The sequence below is a fragment of the Haliaeetus leucocephalus genome, unplaced genomic scaffold, assembly GCF_000737465.1.
Source record: "Haliaeetus leucocephalus isolate CR32 unplaced genomic scaffold, Haliaeetus_leucocephalus-4.0 Scaffold1, whole genome shotgun sequence".
In the NCBI taxonomy this organism is placed as follows: Eukaryota; Metazoa; Chordata; class Aves; order Accipitriformes; family Accipitridae; genus Haliaeetus; species Haliaeetus leucocephalus.
Genome location: NW_010972437.1, coordinates 23,362,945 through 23,385,041, shown reverse-complemented (window position 1 = coordinate 23,385,041; position 22,097 = coordinate 23,362,945). Strand labels below are relative to the sequence as shown.

Genomic DNA, 22,097 nt, shown 5'->3' with positions numbered 1-22,097 from the left:
TGCACATGCCGGGCTTGGAGCACCGGAGCCGCGGGTTTCCTGCGGGTGTCTCGACCCGGCTCCCATCCCTGCCCCTGGAAGAGCGTCAGCTGGGCTCCTGCAGGGAGAGGTGCTCACCGACGGCTGTCCTCCCAGGGTGCGTTAATCCAAGAGCAGGCAAACCTGGTAGTAAGTACTTGTCATCTTTTATGTGTGATTTGTTGTAGTTTTATTGTTCTCTGTTGGCAGGTAGCAAAGGATTGCTAAGAACAAGCGTTTATAGGCTAGGCTGTAATGATCATCTCTTTGGCTCTCCCTTGGACTTCTGAGCCTTTCAAATGTAAGGGTGCATGTGTGGAGGCACATGCAGAAATGTTCCTTCACTGCACATCTACATCTTTCATGTTTCAGACAAATGTATGTGGGGGTTTTTTCTCTTTTCTTTTTTCTAACTTCTGCTGTTCTCAGAGTAATTTGTACCATGTTGCACAACACACTTAGGGTCACAGAGAAGGATAAACCCTGGTGACACCATTTAAACGTACTGCATAAGGATGGGGGAAGATGAATGCTTAAAATCATTAACTGGGGTGGGGGAAGGAGGAAGTGAAATCACTTCTCTGCATGCTGCCTTCACGCTATAGAGCAGTCTGCTTTTTGGGATTCTTTGCCATTTAATCCTCTTTCCTGTATGTGCACATCTGGACTCTGGCCTGGCACCGCTCCCTGCACTCAGACTGGAAGGGAGCGGCATGGCAGACTAGCAGGGGCTGGAGACCAGGGATGAAAAGACAGAATCCTTTCCTTCTCCTACAGCTTAAAAATACTTTTCAGCCCCAGCCTTGTTTTCTGCAGAGTAAATCCATAGGAATACTTCTCCCAGAGCTAGGAAGTAGACTCAAAAGTGTTTTGAAGCCTAGATTATGCTCTCTACAAAGGGAATGGCTGAGAGGATGAGTGCAAATACTTGGTTCCACATACCCTACTTCTGAGGGTTTCCAAGCATTGAACCCTGTGGAGGGTGAGCATGGAGTTACATGACATGCAGAAGGTATGTTCCCCACTGAGACCCTCCAAAGTTATGCCACCTCTTAGTGGAGTGCTGGAAATACTATTTCTGTCAGTGAAGCTGTAAGGGAAGGAGTAATTCCTCTCACATTTTCAATCCCAAACAGAATAACTATCTCCCTCCCCCTACTTCCTGCACACATGTCTTTATTTTTTTTTCTAATGACTTGCATTATTATTTGCCAAATATGGTATGTGTCTTCCTGTGCGACTTTATATCTGCTGAAATGTTCCTGGAACTAGCTCTAAGAGTGCATTTTAGGAGCCTTCTGTTTTTAAACCAGAATTATATTTACTAATAACTGTCAAATGGCATGAATAGTTAATTTGCATCTGGCATGTATCCACAGCATTTTGTTTCCTCAGATGATACTATCCTTCTGCAGCTAGTCACTTTGCGCACTGTAGTTTGTAACGTAGTGCTCAATGTAACACATTTTCATAATATACCTATGTGACGCTTGTCCTTAGCATTTTGCATTCTACCCCTACAGGACAAGTGTTTTAACTCCAGCAGTAACTGGAGTGACTGTTAGTCATAGTAGGAGAATGTTTCTCATGAGGGGACCAGCCACTAGAAGGACAGGCAACATGTCCTGTGCTAGTAATGGTATTTAACCTTTTAAGAGAGACACGAGCAGAAAGAAAATGCTTGGTTTAATACACATCACAGCTAGGATTTTATATAAATGTGGGAGGCTTACACTAGTTAATATCACTGACCCAGTTTTTATTGGTCTTGTAGGGAAATCTTAAAAAGTCTGCTGCAAAGGAAGTTAGAAATCTGATACTTTGCTGTTGCAAGCATCTTTCCATAGCTTCAGTTGCCTTGCTACATGGTGCAAAGGAGGATGAAGGAAATAAAGTGAAGTTCTGTTAGTTTGCCTGTATAATGTTGAAAGGGAATTTATAAAGTCTGAAATAAGCAGTGATTACATATTGTCATTGGCTTAAGTTAAATGTAAGAGGCGCATGATTTTTCACCAGTTTTTGGTCTGTTTTGTGTTCTCCCTGTCTCCTCCTTTAAGATCATTAGGACTTCCTCTGGGCAATGATCCTATTTTTACAGCCAATCAAAATCCATACCAATATCCTTATGCAGGCCAAATATGCTGTATTAGAAAGACTATAAACCAACAGCTACAAATTACTTTCAGAGCCCTCCTAAAACAAAATGCAGATGTAAATAGAGTTCAGAACTGCTCCAAATGCTGTGCGTTAAAGTTGTGGATGTCTAAATCGGGAAAGTGTGCTCAGAAGCTGTGAGAGCCATGTAGGGAGATGGCTGATGTTTCTGGTTAGACTCTGGAGAACTGGGAGCCACAGTCTGTGGTTGTTGGACTCTTTTAGGTAGTTTGGGTTCAAGCCTGAGCATGGGCTGGAAGGGATCCTGGACTGTTTCATCCATTTTTGCAGAAAGACTCATCTCCTCTCCTTCATAAGCTTGTCAAGTTCATACTAAAACATGCTGCAGTTGTTTGCTTTTGCTATGTTTAGAGCTGTACTCAATAGTCTTTCCAAACTTTATTCCACAGGTAAAAGTTAGGAGGTAACAAAGGTAATTTCCCCCCCCCCTTGGCTGGTTAATACCCTCTTCTCTCTTTGATGCTAAATTTTTCACTTTTAACCTCCCATTGGAAAGTAGGATGTCCTTTCTCTCATTGCTCTAGAAACATGTTGCTACACCTGTTGCAATAGACTTAACTTTTTCTGAGCCTGAATGACAACAGTGGCATCCACTGTTCCAGACAGGATCTTAGCAAGCCTTGTACAGCTGCCTTCATCCACTTCACTGATGGAAATGCTTCCATGATGTACATTAGGTTTACATATGCTGCTTGGATTTCAGCACTGCATGCAGAGAAGATACGATTAATCTATAGTGCTGAAAAGGATTCACTAGTGAAGCCAGATGATCCAGGTAGGATGGACTCTGGAGGGTTTTTGTGTGTGTGTGTGTGTGTGTGTTCGTTTTTTTAATTTATCACAGCTTTAAATGTTATCTATGTTGTCTGTGATTACAGTGTGGGTTTTGCTAAAATCTAGGTCTTTCCTGAGCAACTGTAAAGGGTCTGTTGAATGTGCTACAACAAGGTCTGTCTCTAATGATGTCTTCATTAAGCCTCTCTACAAACAGATGAGTATACTAATTGCCAGACTAACATCCTTTGGCTCTGTGAACGAGCTACTGAATGTTAACTTATGAATGGAAACTTAAAAGGATCATTTGCAACCTGCTACATGAAAGAAATACCAAAATGAAATGAAAATACATTTGTACCTCTGTTGTTGCTGTTGCTATTAAAGCTGATACAGAATTCCAGTTTAATTTTCCTGGGAATCTTGACTAATTTCATAAACTTTTTTTTTGCCTCTGAAGTTTCAGCAGCTGCTCCCTATATAAAAGCTAGAAATAACTGGTTCTCCTTCAGTAGGAATGAAAGAAGAATTGAGCTCTATAGAAATGAGGAGATTAGAGCTCCATGAGGCATATACCCATTTAATGCTGCTGGAAACCAAACCCGCTCGAATAATCTTAACTCTCACTTCTGGTGAGCAGAAATTCTAGGGGGAAAAAAAAAATTCCCTTAGTGACTTATTAACAAAGGCTTTTCAGGTTTACTGGGATTTATCATGTGAGCCTAATCTACCTTTTGTTCATCCAGTTGGCAGGCTTTAAGATTTAAAGGGGTCTGCAGAAACTCCTCCCCCAAACTCCTTATTTAATTAAAGAGGCTTGGTGCATTATTTACCTTTGAGTCTTCCATTTATGTGGCACAATGAGTTGGGGTTAACATATTGTAAAATATTTGTGAATGCTGCATTATAAGCAGAGAGAGGGGAAAGAAACAGGAACTCTGGCTATACCTTCAAATTTACACTGACCTATGTGGGTTCACTCAGAATGTCTGGAAGTGAGGCCACTCCTACATAAATACTGAAGTATAATTACAGGTGTGTAACTCTACAACAAATTTCTTTGCCTCTGTAGGTGATTAAAGAGCCTGGATGTGAGTCAGTCTTCACTTGCTTCTATGAGAGCTCTCCAGAGTCATCAGATGTGCAGATCAGGCCTCACATGTACCAGTATTTCATATATTTTGCTTTGGTGGTTCAGCAAACACAGACTGGTAGCTGTAGCTCTCTCTCTGGTTCCCCCAGTTTCTTCTCCTCCCCCACTCCATTCATTGCTGTAGCTGTGAGCATCAAGTTGCAGATAAAATGACTTCTGAGAGAGCAATGGGATGCAGCTCTTGCCAAAGGCAATTAAGTGCTTAGGATTACAGTGTGCTTTACAAAGTGTGTTCTTGCTGAATCCCTTTCCTCTTCTGCTTGCTGGCACAAAGCAGTTTCTTGGCACTTACCTTTGTTATAACAAGTCTGAGCATTGCTAAACTTCACTACAGTATGTCAGCTCTCTAAATAAGTCTAGCAAGCTGTAGTGTCTTATGTTTTGAGGACAGTCTTGCTGGTGATTCTTCAGTAAGAGTCAGCTTGACCTCATCACCCCTGCTGTAATTGGATTAAATTCACTCACTTGCTAAAATCATGGCCAGCTGATGGCATATTAATTATTCAGACTGAAGTGTTGTTTTGTATGCACAGGATTCTTGGTGTCAAAGGCATTTTTGGTGCTTGTCATGCAGCTGATGTGCCATAGGATACAGAATTGTCACTGAGGGACATTTTCAGTTATTTTCTTCATCAAGAAAGGATTAAAACAGACCATACATTCTGTTTGAAAGTAGGAGAGATAACCTGTGGGAGATGTAAAAGATGCCTTAGTTGCCAGTCATGGGCATCACATGCTGTTTCTTCTTGTGAAATATGATAAATTGCAAAGAGTCCACAGGTAGTCTGAAGCTGCAAACCTCCTGGCTGAGGAAAGTGAGTGATGGCATGTGCTGTTTTACACACACACTGCAGTTTTTTTTCTAATTGTTGCACAGCAGGTTAAGAGCATTGCTCTGAGCTGTCTTTTTACTGCTGCTTCTGTTATTCTTCAGCTGTCTTGTAATCTGGGGTGTTTGCAGAGTGATGGGATGATACCTGAACAGAAAGATGCGCCCAAAACGATACTGGAACTGTGTAGTGAAGGATAAACTGACTGCCAAGCCTGTAGTTTCATCCCAAACCCTTTTATATCCTGTCTAAAAGAGTGTAATCAGCTTTCAGTGAGAAATGCTGCTAAGTAGCAAAAATCACTATTCTGATTGTTAACATCAGCAAAATATTAAAGGATGAGTGGGTAATGGGGAGACCAAGGACTGACTTGCAAATACTCTTACAAAGAGGATCAGGATTTGGGTGGCTGGAGAGAGACACAGTGGTACTTGGACTGGCATAGACACTCTGAGATGTTCCAAATAATGAGAGGATCCCCGTTTTGTGAGTTAGCTGTTCTTATCTGCCTGGAAGTATTGCAGGTTTCCTGTTTGCTTCTAAGGCCTGTAAGAGTTGTGTTTTGCAGGCAGCATGATTCAAAGGACCTACAGCTACCAGAACTTAGTTCTGATCTGGACATTGTTGCATTTGATTTCAAGGTGATGTTGCTTTCTTAAGTGCTATGAACTGATTAATACTCATGGTGCAAAACAATAGATAAACAAGGTGAGACTCGGATGTGAGATTTTCTGTATCTACTAAGTGATAGTCACAATTTCATTTACTGTGTAAACATGCAGTGCAAATAGTAAGGATACCTGCTTTAGTACCCCATTACAAAATGTACGTAGTTGTGCAATCATACTTTCTGCAGTGTTAACTCTTATGAATTTACTTGTCTCTTAACAGAATAAATATATCATTCCATTAATTCCTTATAATGATGCAAGCAGTTTGTTAAATACTGAAGTAAAGGCTTTTATCATTCACATCTTTTATGTCAAGTATTTGGAATGAGTGTAATTTTAAAAAAATAAAAAGAAATTGCTGACCATCTCTCCTGAACAAGGAAGTATTAACAGTCTGACTGGGTAAAGAAAAAGTGTGAGGGCATGTTCTGTAAAAGCACTCACAAAGTCTAGGTCAGGGAACCACTGTCTGTATGATCTTATGCTGTTGATTAGATCAAAAGGAAAGTCACAAAACAGAAGCAATAAGCAGGCTGTGTTTAAAATACACAGGAAAAAGAAATTTGTCAAAAATGGCCTGCTTTACTCAGGTTATTTACCTTGGATCTTTTATGATCATAAGCTTTCCTTTCCTTTGGTGGAAGAAGGGGAAGGTATTAAGTCAGTGCTTCATGTCTGAAAGAGTTACTAGCTCTCCACATCACTAGTTCAAGTCTAGCCTAGTTTTGGAGGTGAGAAACCTTTTCTGTTTTGTGCAGCGTAAGTTTACTCCAGTGCTGTTGTGGGTTAGATGGGTGGGATCTGCCTGTATGCATGCTGCCACTGTTTGAATGCTGACATTCTGGCTGTGGTGGCCTCGGGGGCTATATCTCAGGCAGAGCCTGTGAGACCATCACAGAGGGAGCCCTGGCTTTGAAATGTAACAGCTGGTGTATGGGTGTCTCACCCCCAACATCAGAGCAGTGCAATTCCTCTGACCTCAACAGAGTTGCAGCATTCATGGTTTTCAGTAATGTGGGAGCAAAACTGGGCCTATATTCTTTTAACTGGTCTATTTAGCGGCTCTTTTTCCATATGCAGTCCCCATGCCAGTGATGGGAGCTTCCTGGAACTGACAGGAGACACAAAAGACCCTCTTCTCTAAATCACTGGACCTTAAGAATATTGAAAGGATGTTACAACAAGCCTCATAATACACCATTGTCAGGCTCTCTGTGAAGATGCCTGCAGTGGTATCATACCTCTAAGCTTTCCAGAGGGGGTGTGGTGACCCCACATGGAAGAAAATAGAAGAGTAATGGTTTGGGTGGCTGTGAGGAATTTTATGGTACTACTTCGCCTGGCTGTAATTTGAAACCAGCTGGAGGTATTTAGTGCTGACTGAACTCCTATCAGTAAGAGGCAAGTAAATATCTGAGCATGTATCATGCAGATTTTTTTTAAGAAGAAGTCCTGGCTTGTGTGTCTGCATGGCTGGGTGCATCTTTCTCACGGACAGGGGAGTGGTGAAAGAAGGTTTGTTTCATTTTCTTCTTAATTTCCCTTTCTTCTTCCTCTTATTTTCCTGTCGCTCCACAGTACAGTGGTTTTTCATATTGCTGTGAAAATGTCCATGCCTGTGAGTGAAGTGAACACATTTGAATGGAAGAGGCTGCTGGTTTTTGAAGTCTGAACTTCAGCATTCCCAGGGGAGTGACAGAGTTTGCATTCTGCACTTCCTTCGGCCCTGCTCAGGGATGTGCCTTAACTGTGTAGTACTCTTGCAGGAGAGGTTGTGGCAAGCTACCTCTGTGGTGTTGGTGAAACAGGCTTGAGTCAGAGAATTCTTTTTTTTTTTATATATTATTATTATTATTTTCTTGGTAGTCAATACAAAATTCTGATCACTGATTCAGATACTGAGGAACAAGACCACCACAAACAATTATGAAGTTGCTTACATAAATATTTATTCAGCCCTTTCCCTCGAGTCCCTGCTGGCTGCATGCTCACTGCAGGTTACAGAACTGCAGCGGCACTGAGGCAGGCCGTCCCTCGGGGGTGTCCCTGCCCCCCTTTGCCATGGATGACCCCACAGAGTGTCTCCAGCCCTCGGCAGCTGCCATTTTATTTCCCTAACCCCTTGTATCCAGGCGCTTCTCTGGCTGACGGAGGTTTTGGCGTGATGGCCAGGCTCTGGCGTGTGGTGGTTTTCCCCGCTGGGGCCCCCTCAGTGCCAGAGCCGGCGGGAACCAGCTGGGACCGGCTCGGGGCAGCTCACGGCCTCCTCACAGGCCGCCCCACCATCCAACCTGTCACTCACACCAGTTACAATGTCGTTATGTGAGAGATGTGAATAAAGGCATGGCGGTGAGTATCCATAAGGGAATCCCCTCACACTGAGGGGCAGGTGAGGAGGCAGGAGCTGTGCCATGTCCTGCAGACATGGCTGGCCTGAATGCCTACCAGGCAGGCTCAAAAGCACTCGCTCCATTTTGCCTCAGCCCTGACCTGTGGGACCAAAGCTTTATTAGAATTGAGGGGGAATTTTGTTCAAGTTACCTGCTTAAGTCAGCCTGAACATAGATAGGTACTGGGCTACTTACTGATCAGTTAAGCACGTCTCATGCAGAGTAAATGTCAGTGTGGCTGTTTTATACCGGTTGTCTTCAAATGCTTCTAAACTTAGTCAGCAGAAGTATTGCTCCTTCATTTTATGTGAAATTGTGCCATTATTTAGTTCATCTTGGATGACTAATAAAGTATTTAGTTCTCATTCAATCTATTTAGCTCTTATCTGATATGAAACTTGAAGTTATATTCCTTCTCCAAGGTATTTCCAAGCTATAGCTGTGGTTGTTGATGTATGGAGACCAAATTGGTAGTCCTGGTTACCTTGAACAGAAGTGGGGGCTCAGTTCCTGACAGGACCACAGTGATATCCAGAAAATGAGGTTGCAAAAGTTAACGACTTGCATAGCATCTCAACAGCAAGGACAGAAAGTCAGAGATGTTCAAATTGTTTTCCAGGAAAAATAGTGTGGACCTTACTCTTTTTTCCACATGCGTGATCTTGACCTTAGACTTTATGTAGTATGCTGTAACTGCAAACTCTTTACTACTTTATCCTTTTTGCTTTTTTCTGAGATGGTAAAAGTAAACATGAATGTGTAAATACGTTTTAGTACTTGACGTTATATTTGGGGAGGGGGGTATTGTACTTTGCTTGACAGCTAAGGTAACTTGCTTTGAACTTGCTGTAATTGTTCATCAGTGCATGAGCACTGTGCAGGATTCTGTAGGTGACAGGTACCCATATATTACATTAGCAGTGTATCATTATTGATATTGGTGTAGGGAACTGTGATAACATAGCCTACTTCTCACCAAATTAAGGAGGAGAAAAACGCATGGTGTTTCATGTCTGTTCATGCCTGTTATGTATTCTGTGGTGAATGGAATTCACTATATATAGCTTTCCAGTACTAGTTCCTTTCTAGCTGGTTTTATTACAAGCATAAGGTTTTGAGACAGACTGTGTCAAGAGTAGGCGTAAGAGTTAACTTTGTCAAACCTTGTTAATTTTTGATCTGTGTAGCATAGAATTTTTCTCCCCAAGAACCTAACAAAAATATTTTATTTTAAAAGTGTGACAGCTACAAGATAATAAACTAAATTGAACCTCAAACCAAAGATTTTATTTTCTTGAAGACACACTTGCTGTAATTGCACTTCTTGTGAGGTATTTTTTTTTCTGTCCAAGCTTATATTTCACTTCCAAGACAGGAAATACAGCTTTGCTGATTACATTTTTTTTTTGAGATATAAATAAATTACTGTCTTCAAAGCTGGTGTTCATTTAAAAAATGCTTCTGAAATGAAACTTTGTGATGAATTAAAAATTAAATTAAAATGTTGGTTTACCTGGGTTGGTAAAATAATTACTTATGGATTTCTGTACTGTGTGTACAGATGTAAAAGGTGCTTTCAGGGTGAAGGGTGTTAAAAGAAAAGCTCTGGCACCTGTAACTCATCTAATTTGTTTCATTTCCTATTCCTTGCTGTTCATATCTGTCCCTGTCCCACTCCCACAACTGCTATGATAGGTAATGAATATGTTTGCTTTCTATCAGCTTGCTCCTCTGCTGGGGTTAGAGTACAGATAAAATAACAAAATTAATCCGGAAGCTGCACAGGAGGAAGAATACTAGCCATGTGTATATTTTATTTTATTGCATTGCTTATGGATGATTGTCATTAGATACTAAGAGACAGTGTTCAGTATGTTGGCAGAAAGCAGATTTCTAAAATAATATTCCTGTATTAAACCATGCGATGAATTCTAGTCTGGTTGTCACAGTGGCAGGAGGTACTTTTCTAAACCAATGAATCTTGATCATTGCTTATCCTGAGGGAGTGGTGTGATATGTGGGGATGCTGAGTCTACCTAAAAAATGAATAATATTAAAACTGCCTCAGCGTTCCAGTTATCCCAGCATTGTGTCTGACAAGCTGATAGAAGATTCTTCAACAACCATTTTTCTGAGATCCACTTCTCTCCCTACCTCTCCAGTTTTCACAGGTCTTGTGTTAAGAATATTAGAGGATACATACCCATTTAGTCCTCTGAGTGTCCATTTATGGACCTGTTGTCCAGAAGTTTGTTTAATCCCTTTTTGAACCCATGGACATCCTTTGCCTTCACAGCCTCATGTGACAGCAAGTTCCAGAAGCTTGTAATTTTCTATTTAAATGGGTTTATTGCTAGTTTCAGTGAGTACCGTATTGTTCTAGTGTTGTAGGATTTGGCAAATAACAGTTCTGCATTCAGCAGCTCATGGTTTGGTTTTTTTTTTTGTTATACCTGGTCATATCCACCCTCAGCTGCCTTCTCTCCAAACTGAATAGTCCCAGGCTTTTTAGTCTCCATGTAAAGCATCTGCTCCATTTCCATTTGGTTGCCCTTTTCTGCACCCCTCTAATGTTACCATGTCCTTCTAGGTATGTGGAGAGCAGATCACCGTACTCAAGTCATGGGAGTGCTCAGGCTGTGTGAAGTGGCAGAAATGCCCTGTCTTGCTCTCTTTCTGATGATGCCCTGTACTTTGCTGGCTTTTTTGACTGCTGCTGAACACTGAGCCAATGACTTTAGAGAACTATCAAGGATGGCTCCAGATTCTGGGTAGGAATGGTTAGAGCTGGTATTGCCTTGACAAATTGCTTGAAAATTATCTATACTAAAGCCTACTTGCCAACTTTTTTCCCAATCAGACAGTTTTGTCATTGATGAACATGCTGAGTAACACCAGTCCCAACACTGATCCCAGGGATTGCACTGCTGATTCCTCTCCACCTTAAAAAGTGTCTGTTAAGCTCTATCCTTTGCTTTCTTATTCTTTCTAATGTGGTCACCCTTACTGTGAATGAAGTTGGACTTGCTAGAGTGTGGTTCCCAGGCTCTCCTACACAGCCCTTCCTGTAGCTGGGAGTTACACAGGCAGCATCTGCAAGTCCTCCAGTACAGAGGCTCTCTGTAAGGCTGGCTTACACACCTTGGTTAGTGGTTCCTCAAATTCATATTTGAGTTTCTTCAGAACTTGTGTGAACATTTGTTCTGTCCTGGTGGCTTATTAACATCTAACTTCCTTGTATGGTCTAGTATTTCCTGAATTTACTTCAGATCAATCTGGCTCCTCTGCCAGGTGCGCAACAAGGAGTGCAATGGGTGTGGAAATCTCCCCAAAGACTTCATCAGTCAAGGCTGATGTAAAGAATTCACTGAGCTTCTCTGCTACAGCTTTATCATCCTCATCTGCCCCTTTTACACATTTATCTAGCAGTTTGACCCCTTTCCTAGCTGGCTTCTTGTTGTATTTAAAGAGCTGTTTACTAGCACCATGATCTTTGTTTGCAGGCACTTCGTGGATTGCCTTTTAGCCCTCTTAATTTCCTACTTACATTTGACTTGCCATGTTTTACAGGCTTCCCCTTACTTAAGCAATCTATTTTCTAAGAGCTGGCCTATGTCCTGCAATACTTGCCTAACTCTCACTGAGGCTTCTTGCTTTTTGAACTGCTTTTTAGTGTCCTCTTTCTTACTTGTCACATCCTTATACAGTTCCCTTCTTAAAATTGAATATCTGTACACTGGGTTTGTTTGGTGACCCTTAGTGTCAGTGACATTCTTTGTGTTACCTAACAGGTAGCCTTTATAGCTTTCTCTGTTTTGGGTTGTACCCTGTACTTAGAAGTCTGTTTTCCACTGGAGAACTGTATATGGATCTAGAATAACGACTGATACTATATCGTCCCTTTCTTTTCCTTTTGGGCAAATACTGAGTGTTTCTGAATGGCCTCATATGTTGTTGATATATGGCAGCTGTTAGTATTGCAATGCTCTGCGGAAGTCATCTATTAAAATTAAGAGGCGTAAGCTGGGCATGAAGCTGTTCTGGGTACTAATGAAGCTACATATATTACCTTTTGCATACACACAGTATATGTAGTGATGATTAAAACTTTGCACTTACACATAATCTAGCCCAGGATTTCCTAAAATTCAAAATCCCTGCACTTAAAACATCCGGGAAGAAGATAGCCTTGCTTTTCCAGTTTTGCAGACATGGGAAAAAACATGGAGAATACTCTGTGGTTATATGAGACGTCTCTGTGGACATGTATACAAGAGCTGAAGTATGTTTATATTCATTTTTGTGCAGTTACTGGAAGATTGTTCTTCCATAAAGCATGTGCATGCATTTGAAAGAGCAGTATGGAAGTTTATTCTCTACAGATGCACTTTGAAGGGCTGCTTTTACAGATGCAATCCTGCATTGAAACAAGGTATGCAAGCAAGTTATTGTTGATTAATATTGCTTAACTAGTCAAAGCTAATATTAACAAATAACATCTAGGTGGCTGAATAAACCTAGCACTGTGTTATCTTTGGACCGTATCAGTGAAGTCACATATATTCTTTTTACTAGGAGCACACAACTGGAGTGTTTGGTTTGTTTTTTGTTTTTGTTTTTTTCTGGGCCATATCCAGTCCTCTGCTATAGCAGTCACCTTGCATTCTGTAAATAGAAACACCTAAATTTGCAGAGTTTGTCTGTTTGAGCCTTTACTTAACCTGCAAGTGCTGGACTAATCTTGCTTCAAATGTAGCTATGTGTCTGTGCTTTGCTGTTGAAGGTCTTGGATACAAGCCTACTACATGCCTGCCTGGACCAGAAAGCTGTTGGAAATGTACATGCCGTTTCTGTGTGGTGACTTTGCCGATGAGTTGCAGGAGTTCCCCATTGTATGAGAAGCTAAATAATGAAGTAGAGTTGTATACTTTAAAAGTTACTGCAAAAAAAATGAAAGTGAAATTTTCCAGAGCAATTTCTTCACCAAAGCTGACTGGAGTAACATCTGTGGTGAAAACCTGTACCTCATCACTTCATTGTAATATGTGCAAGTGAAATGATGTTAAGTGAAGGAGTTGCCTGTCATAAAGAGGAACTGGACTTCACAACACAGAAGACTTTTTACAGTCCTGTATCTGACTAATCCATTCTCTTGAGTGATATCTTATCAAATGAAACTTCAGTGGCTGTCAGGATCTTTTGTGATCATTGGCTTCTATGGAGGTATTTAGCTGTGGAATTTTTCTCAGTGCTAGGTTTCAGAAGGATTTTACTTGTTATCTAGATATCATCTTCTACTTTACAGTTAGACTGGTAGGTTTATGTAGCTACTTCAGCCAGACTTCACTTGTCTGATACTTAGGTATTGATAATTTCAACAGCATATTAATTTACATTTTTCTAACTGTAAAATCCATTCATTAATATGAATTATTTGCAGGATTTCTATTAGAATGTTTTTCAAATGTGTCATGGTTTAATCCCAGCCAGCAATTAAGCACCACACAGCTGCTTGCTCAGTCCCCCCCCAATTTGAATGGGGGAGAGAATCAGAAGGGTAAAAAGAGAGAACTTGTGGGCTGAGATAAAGACAGTTTAATAGGTAAAGCAAAAGCCATGCACGCAAGCAAAGCAAAACAAGGAATTCATTACCACTTCCCATTGGCAGGCAGGTGTTCAGCCACGTCCAGGAAAGCAGGGCTCCATCATGCCTAATGGTTACTCAGGAAGACAATCACCATCACTCCGAACATCCCCCCCTTCCTCCTTCTTCCCCCAGCTTTATATGCTGAGCATGACATCATATGGTCTGGAATATCCCTTGGGTTATTTGGGGTCAGCTATCCTGGCTGTGTCCCCTCCCAGCTTCTTGTGCACCCCCAGCATACTTGCTGGTGGGGTGGGGTGAGAAGCAGAAAAGGTTTTGACTCTGTGTAAACACTGCTCAGCAGTTGCAAAAGCATCTCTATTATCAAAACTGCTCTCAGCACAAATTCAAACCATAGTCCCATACCAGCTACTATGAAGAAAATTAACTGTACCCCAGCCAAACCCAGCACAAAATGGTATGGTCAAATATATAGTTCTTACTACTTTCATCACTAGGTTTCAAAACACTTTACAAAGAAGTATCAGAGGGAAAGGAGTTTGAAAGGACTTCTTTAAGGCCTGAAAAAAGGTAAGCAAGGTGAATCTTCTGATGCTATGTCTGAATGCAAAGTTTTCTTAGTCTAACTAAAATCAGTTTAGGAATTCACTGAATAAAACTTGTGAGTGAAAATACTTGCGTTACCTATAATATAGGCTTAATCTAGATTTAGCTTAATGCACTGGAAAAGAAAATGCAAACAGAAAAGTGACTTATAAATGCAAGTGTACCCATGAGAATGTTTAGGTATTATCAAGTATTTAAGTTCGTACTTTTAAACTGCATGCTTCATATAGAATTTCTAGAGCTCATCGGACAATTATTTTTGGGTGAATTTTTTAGCCCAATTCTCTGTGAGTCTCTAATGTAAGATTTTGCCCTGTACTTGCATTAACATTAGTTCTCTTAGTTCAACTGGATTAATTAGCTCAAAATTATGTAATTAATTTAGTGGCAAGCCAAAATATTAATTTTTTTCCACAATGTGAGACTCAATGTAAAAACAGTTTGCAGAGGTTAACTCTGACTTATTATCCACAGCTATTCCACCCCATCTGCAGACCAAGAAGACTTTTAGATGCTTATAAACTGCAAATGAAGCTATTACTAGCTACCTTTGGAATCTTGTAACCTGAAAAATAAATGAGATTAAAAATCACGCTTTAAACTTATTACATAGACTTCCTATACCTTGCCCTTTCCAGATGACAAAGTTATTCACTTTTTTCCATCTTCAAATGAGAGAATGTGAACATGCTTTATAAGAGAATTGCTCTGCAAAGTTTCCAGGCTTACAGGAGACAGACTTCTGGAAATTAAAAAATGAACTTACTAGAAAAATAAAAACTTTGAATTGTTTGACAAATACTGAATCTCAACTTGTGAATACAAAACCTGAGCTTAGGTTCAGTGTCAGGACTTGATGCTGTTATGTTGAAGACTTCTGGTTAACTTAAATTCAGAACAAGGGTTGACTGTTCCCTTTTGTATTACGGAGTTACATAGTACAACAATTAACTTTGAGTTGTGTTATGCCAGCTGCTGTGTAAACACTGAGGAAGACCTTGTCACTGCCCCCAAAGAGGTTTATCCAAGATAATGAACAGCTGCTTACTTTGAGTGCAGTGATTTTTTTAAAATTTTTTTTAATGGAGAGCTGTACTGAGCTGATAAAACTGAATAGTTGTGATTTGTTTCTTTAATCAAGGGAGATTTGCTGTGCTTCTGCTTTTATTCCCTGTTTTTCAGAAGTAGATGTCTTTTCATTGGTCTTATAGTAATTTGCGTTGTTAAAACATATCTCCTAGAAAACCACCTGTTTTTTCATTTGAGAAAGAAAGAAGACCAAAATTGCATACAACACTTTTTGCATTTTTCTGATTTGTTACCTTTTCTTATGCTTTAGAAAAAAGGAACTTAAATTTAGATTTCTGCAGCTTCAGCTTCCCTGGGTTTTGGTATGTCTTTCTCTGAGGTAACTTTAGCATCTAGTACTGCTAGTCCCCCTATGAAAGTACTTCTTCCCTGTGTGATAAGAAACCTTGTAACCATCTTAAACTGTATGTTTTTTGGCTACAATAAACATATATGTATATATTTATATTTTTAACTATATTTTTCCCAATTACCAAATCATTGTCATGCCCCATTTAATTCTCTCCAGACTTTTTCAATACCCTTTTAAGGGTTTATATGATAACTCTACCATCAAGGCAGAAGTCTGTGACTTTTCTTGGCTCATTGCGAGAGGACTTGCATTTGCTTCAGTGAGGCAGCAGACATTTTCCGTTACGTGTGTGTGCGTCAAACTGAGAGGCCTTGCTTGCACTTCTAAGGTCTCTGAAATGGTAGATTTAAACCCAAACACTGGGGGGGAAAAATGCTAATGCTGTATGTTTTTTAAAGTAAAAAGGAAAAAAACAAAGGAGAGGAAGAACTAACTACGCCCTGGGGACTGTCCTTGACTGTGCCTTATTACCACAGCTTTATCCTTTCCAGTTCTTAAAGATGCTGTCAGTTATTGAACTCTGATGACCTGATTAATGCATTGGAGGGATGCCTATAGATTGTGGTATTGATATTGTTTCCAGATGTTTTCCTGGCAGGCAGATTGGCAACAAGATGTTGTCTTTGTGGTGACGAGGGGGAATAGTGTGGACTTTTCTTCCTTTTTTTTTCTTTTCTTTTTTCTTTTTTTTATGGAGCTTGTCTCAGCAAATAAATACCAGTCATTGGGTCAGTTGCTCTGAAAAACAGTAGCCTTGTGGTAAGCTGAATTCTGTAGATTTATTGGAGTCTATAGAGTAATACAGTAAATGGATATGATATCTATATTGCTTGCAGAGACTTAAAAGCCCTATAATACCTGCTCCTCCTTCAGTCAGCAGGGAGCTGTCTTTTGAAGATACATGTATCCTGTGCATGTGGAATCTATGGGATAATCCCAGACATGTTTCTTGGGGCAAATACTGGATTTCACAGGACTTAATTCAGAGACTTGAGTTCAGTCAATGCAGGAGGCAGCAGCTGTTAGAAACTCTTGAGACACCACTGTTTAGGAATTGTCTTCCTGTATTTTGTGCTTCACCCAGGCAGCACTGATCAATCTCTACATAAGTGTGAAAGGGTTAAACTGAATTGCTGACAGTATCCAGTGGGTCAGAATAAATGACTGAACTGTCCCTTTGTGACAACATTGTAGTGTCCTATCCACTTTTCTGTGCCGCCAAGAAATAGCTTCTTTTTAGTAACACAGTTTTGTTTGCACAATGGCCACATGTACAGCTGGTTCAATTTAACCCATGAGACTGAAATGGTTTGTGAAGTGGCTTCTCATTTTTATTGTTAAAGCAGAGATTAACCTCTAATCTCCTTTTCCTTACAAGGGGATTTCTTCCATATATCAATACATAAAGTGAAGACTTGTTGGGCAGAAGAATCAGCTGGGAGACAGGAGTGTCACAATGCAGTTCTTCCTTTGGATCTGAGCTCTTTCACTCCTAGAAAAATGTTTCATTTTTCTGAAGGGAAGGGAGCAGGACTCGGTGGGAAGTCCATATCCTAATAAACTGAAAATTAGCTTACTTTCTTGGTGGAATTTGCAAGCTGTGCTGTTTCACCATCACTAACTCATTTTAAAACCAGTTCAACTGTGTCTAGATGAGCTGTTCTCTGTGCAAACAGTAGTGTACATACATTTTGTGCATCATAACTTACAAGGAATGAGATGGAAGATTCCCTGAATTTTTTTCTTTCACCTTCATTGCATTACTGTTTCATACAACATCCACATAAATGCATGATTCTACCTATTGACGTGCTAGGGCACAATTCTCTTCCTTTCTTATCTGTTGATCTCCCTTAATGTCAGAAGAGCTAGAGGTGGAACGAGATGATGTGTTTTGCTGACCTCAGGACCCCACATGCCCCCAGTGGCTTGCAGAAAGTGCTTTTTTGGAAGGTGGATGCTGTAGCTCTGAACACTTATTGCACATGTTTTAACATATAACCTAGGGAGACCATTGTACTGTTGCACTTGTAGCACTAGGAGAGAGGGAGATAATAAACTGCTGTAGGAGTAAAAGCCTTGGCCAGTTTCAAACTTTAATAACAGTTTTTGTTGTGAGGAAGCTCTGAAATTGCAGTGGTTCTGAGCCAGGCCATGCTATAAATCTGAGATGTTAGAGACAACTTGTTAGTAATGTTGTCTGAGATTTCTTACAGAAAATGTGGTTCTTATTGCAATATGCCTCCTCATTCCAAGAGGACTGGCAGCTGGTTCTACTACTGCTCGTGCCAACAAGGCTGTAACTCTGTTTTTCTCTTAATCATCAAATTAATTTTCTTCTAGACCATGAAATAGAGGCTTCCACTTAGACTCAAATTTAATGGTGGGTTTAAACTTGCTGCAGCCTCTAGGTTGGTAGTGTGCAGTGTAGTAGGGAAAGGCTCATGGTTTCGGCAAAGCTCCACTTATTTACTTCACTTAAATTCAATTTGTGACCTGTTCTTCATCAGCTTCACCATTGAGTCCTACCTGCTTCTGTCTACAGCCAGGCCAGTAAAAATGCCATAGGAATTTGAAATGATGCATACAAGACACAACAGGAGAAAGCAAGCTCCTTCTGCCCTACTTCTAAACCAACTAAATCCCTAATACATGATTTGTGTCTTTTGTGTATCTGGCCAAATGTTCCCATGCAGTAATTAATGGCAACTGTCTGGTGAGCAATCTCTAGTAGAAGGATCACTAAAGCTTTCTGTGAGACAGCTTTCGAGGAAAACCAGTGTTCCAAATTTCACCACTTTGGTTGTCTTCTGAGGACCCACAGCAGCCTGAAGAATACAGAAGCAACCAAAGTCTTACTCTAGTTTGGATTACAAAATCTAATTAACATGGAGAGAAAATACATATCAATGTCATTGGCTAGTGTTTTCCATAGAAGAAAGTACTCCAAAATGGGTTCATTGCTATAGATGTTTGAGAAGGGCAGGGAGCATCTTGGCTTAGTCTGCCTAAACCAAGGAAATCTGAAATAGAGATTTATGTTCCCTGCTTAATTCTTAAAGTTGTGGGCAGGGAGGCAGAAAGGGAAGTGTATTCAGTGGTATGAGGCTAAAGGCAAATTGCCCAGATCTGCCCTCAGAAATGTAAGCACAACTTGCAGTAATTTCAGAGGGAACTGCATGAGATGATGAAAGTGTAACGTGGTACACAGAAGTATCCAACACCAGTACTATCCTTGCAGAGGATGAGACCCAATGGTCCGGGGGGCCTCTCCAGCCTTATTTACAATAGCTGTGCTATACAGCCTCTTTCATACTCCGATCTTCAAGTGGAATCAGGCCTCTTTCTTTAGTTAGTGGGAAGCTGTTCCTCTGCCATATTGGAACCATTCTGCTGATTTCTAACCTAAATCTAGTCACTGTTCATTTTGCACCCATGATTATGTCTCTGGTTATCCCAACCCCCTGTTACTCAGAATTGTTTTATTTAAGTATTTTTCTGTTAGATTTTGTTTGTTTGATATCTGTTAACACTATGCTATCAAGAGTGGGGCTAAAACCCAGCAGAGGAATGTTTAGAGTGAGAAACAAAATGAACCAGTAGGGTATGTACATATGGAAGTTAACCCAATTAGGTTGCAAAACTGCAGCTTTGGGTGTAAAACTGTTCCCCTTGAAAGGCACAGCTGACCTCTTGCTGTGCTCCTTTGCCATCTGTGCAAGAGCAGGTTGGAGGCACTGCTGGCCTTATGCACAGAGTCCCTGGAAATGCCCTGATCTTACCCAGTGAAAGGTGAGCTGTGGCAAGAAATTAAATTAGCACAGCACTTCCTAGTTTCTCATTTTATATTCCAGCTTTTAAGTCCCTGAAAATCAGCAGTGTGTTTAGTCTTTCAATGGCAAGAGACAATGATGCAGAGTAGTAGCTGCCAGAGATGATTAGTTTGAAAATGTGAGGGGTAACACAAAGTAACATTTTATTTTGTGTCAAGTCTAGTAGTTCCTAAAAATAAATAAATAAAAGATTAAAAAAAATTCCTGTTAGTGCACTAGTGATGAAGCTGGAATGTGTATTATTTGGTCTCTACCTTTTTTGCTTTGTGTAGGTAGCATTTTTCAGAAGTATCTATGTTCTGTTGAACATCAGTGAAATTTAGCATAAAGTATCTGAGGAACTCTCTGAAAAATGTGTTCTCTATGAACTATGTTGGTTTTGTCATGCATTTCTCATGACTCTCCAGGGAGGCAATGTTGCATTTGGGAGCAGGGAGCTTACCTGCTTTGCTATGGTTCTCCTGAGCATGGACTGAAATAGAACAGCAAGTCCCAATCTGTGTGGAAACAGGAAACAAGGCTGCTGTTTCATGGTTAGATGCATGGAAAAAATATGAATTTGATTACCTTTTTGGATTGAAGGACTTGAACATGTAAGGCTTATTTAGGTATGCAGGTCCTCTCCTTGGCTGTATCTCAAACTTGTTCCTCAGTAAACCAAAACAAGCTATGCAAGTATCAGGGAAAATATCACTCTAAATCCATTACTATGATGTGTCATGTTTTACACCTCACAAAAGCTGTTAGGTGGTATATTATGATAAGAGTAAAGAAAATATAAATTTGCAGTAGCAACAACATGAAAGAAACTGGTTTACTATGAGGTTCCTAAGAGTCCTTCTTCCTTCCATTTGAAATACTAACTGAACCCCAGTGAGTATTGCTTGTGAGCTGTGCTGTTCCTGCCTCCATCAGACAGCTTGCTTAACGAAAGTGTAGAAATAATGCAGTTAAATAGATAAAGGGGGAATGTTTGAGTTGTATGCTTTCTTCTAGTTTCACCTTTTCTTAAAACATCAACATACATACAGTTGCCTTGTCCCAGTGGAAGTCATAAGGAGGTTTTCATTAGTTCTTCATTGTGAAACTCATTTGGATAGTTAATTGCAATTGCCTTTGTACTTATACCGGTCTACTTTGGGACCTCTGACAGCCACAGCATGTCTTAGGCTACTGTGTTGCTGTATCTTCTGCTTCCTCAGATAACCCAGAATATCAAAGGTAGGAAGCAAATAAAATAAAATTGTTTTATGACTCCCATTCTCCTCTTCACAAAACTCTCATGCAAACTGATAAGACTCCACCTCCCCCCACACTGGAAAGTACAAGAAACTTCCCTTAAAGATGTCTCTTGTAGCCTTGCTTTAAATTACAGTTATGGGCAGTATTAGAAAAACTCAAAGGTTAAAAAATGTTTGGCTCGTATCTACTTAGGTGGAGAATTATAGTATGCATTTTGCTTACTACTGTAGAGGCTATAGCACTTGCTTAGTTTGCAAGAGCACTGCCATGGCTCTTGCCTGTGCACCAAATTTGGATGCAGTGAGGGCAAACCCAGATTTGCCCTCTTTCATTTGTATAAAGTAACCTTGAAGCTTCCCAGCTCCCCTCCTGTTCTCTGTTCCCCAAAAGTATTCTAATATTTGGAATTTGTAAACACAGGATTTGGGATTCCATATGCATCTGGAACTGATAAACTGTTGGTATTGCAGAGATGTAACCCTTTATACCTCTAACCTAGGAATTCTCTAGAGAGAACTTACAGGCACATCTGATGTAGATGCAGGCAGATTCCTAGCAGCTAAAACCAAAATGAAAAAGTTGCTGTTGAATGAGTGGAATTTTCATTCAAAACTTGGGGGGGGGGGCGGATAAAAACTATAGAATCTGTTTGGCAATAAATACAGCCATAATATTTCTGAGCTAGGAACTGAAGAGATGCGAGTCAAACAAAATTTGTCAAATGGCATTAGTGGGGGAGAGAACCTTTTGGAAGAGGCAGGGTAGTGAAGGAAAAAAAACCCCAAAAAAAAACCCTGCCCCCCCCGCCGCCCCCCCCCCCGAAAACCTCACCCTTAACAGAATCTTGGATTAGTTGAGGTTCAGTGAATGGCTTTGTTGAAAACACAAGAAAAGAATTTAAATGGAGAAGGCCCGATAAGGTGCAGGGCATCACAGATCTGTTTCCATAGTGACATTGTTCAAACAGAGGCTTAAAGGAACATGAATACTATTGCAGCTGAACTCTATAGAAGATACCAATCTTCCAATGAGGATACTGGCTGTTGGTTGTTTGATGTTTTTCCCTATTAGTTGGATTTGGGAAAAAGGTGGTGAGGGGAAAACAAGGGCTTAGACAAATAATTGGCTTGACAGACTGCTGCTTCCTTCCAGTGCCTGCTTTCTGCATTTTACATGCCCTCTCCACTCATTTTTACTTTGACTTTTATAATTGTTAAAAACTGCATTCAAGTGGTTTTAGAAAAAGAAATAGACACCCCCACCGCCTACTCGCCTATACTGAAGCAAACACAACTTTATACCAATGTGGGATTCAAATATGCATGCTCCTTCATGTCTGTGTTTATTTTCCTTTAA

General features: G+C 40.4%; 1 protein-coding gene across 1 annotated transcript in view; it reads left to right on the top strand.

The window, feature by feature from the left end:
- The first annotated feature begins 40 nt into the window (after positions 1-40).
- The window catches only part of MYLK (myosin light chain kinase), a 222,201-nt gene continuing 200,144 nt past the window's right edge, over positions 41-22,097 (top strand). Inside the window, exon 1 of the mRNA XM_010568853.1 lies at positions 41-168. The gene's annotated coding sequence lies outside the window, so the exon portion shown is untranslated. The remainder of the gene's footprint in view (positions 169-22,097) is intronic.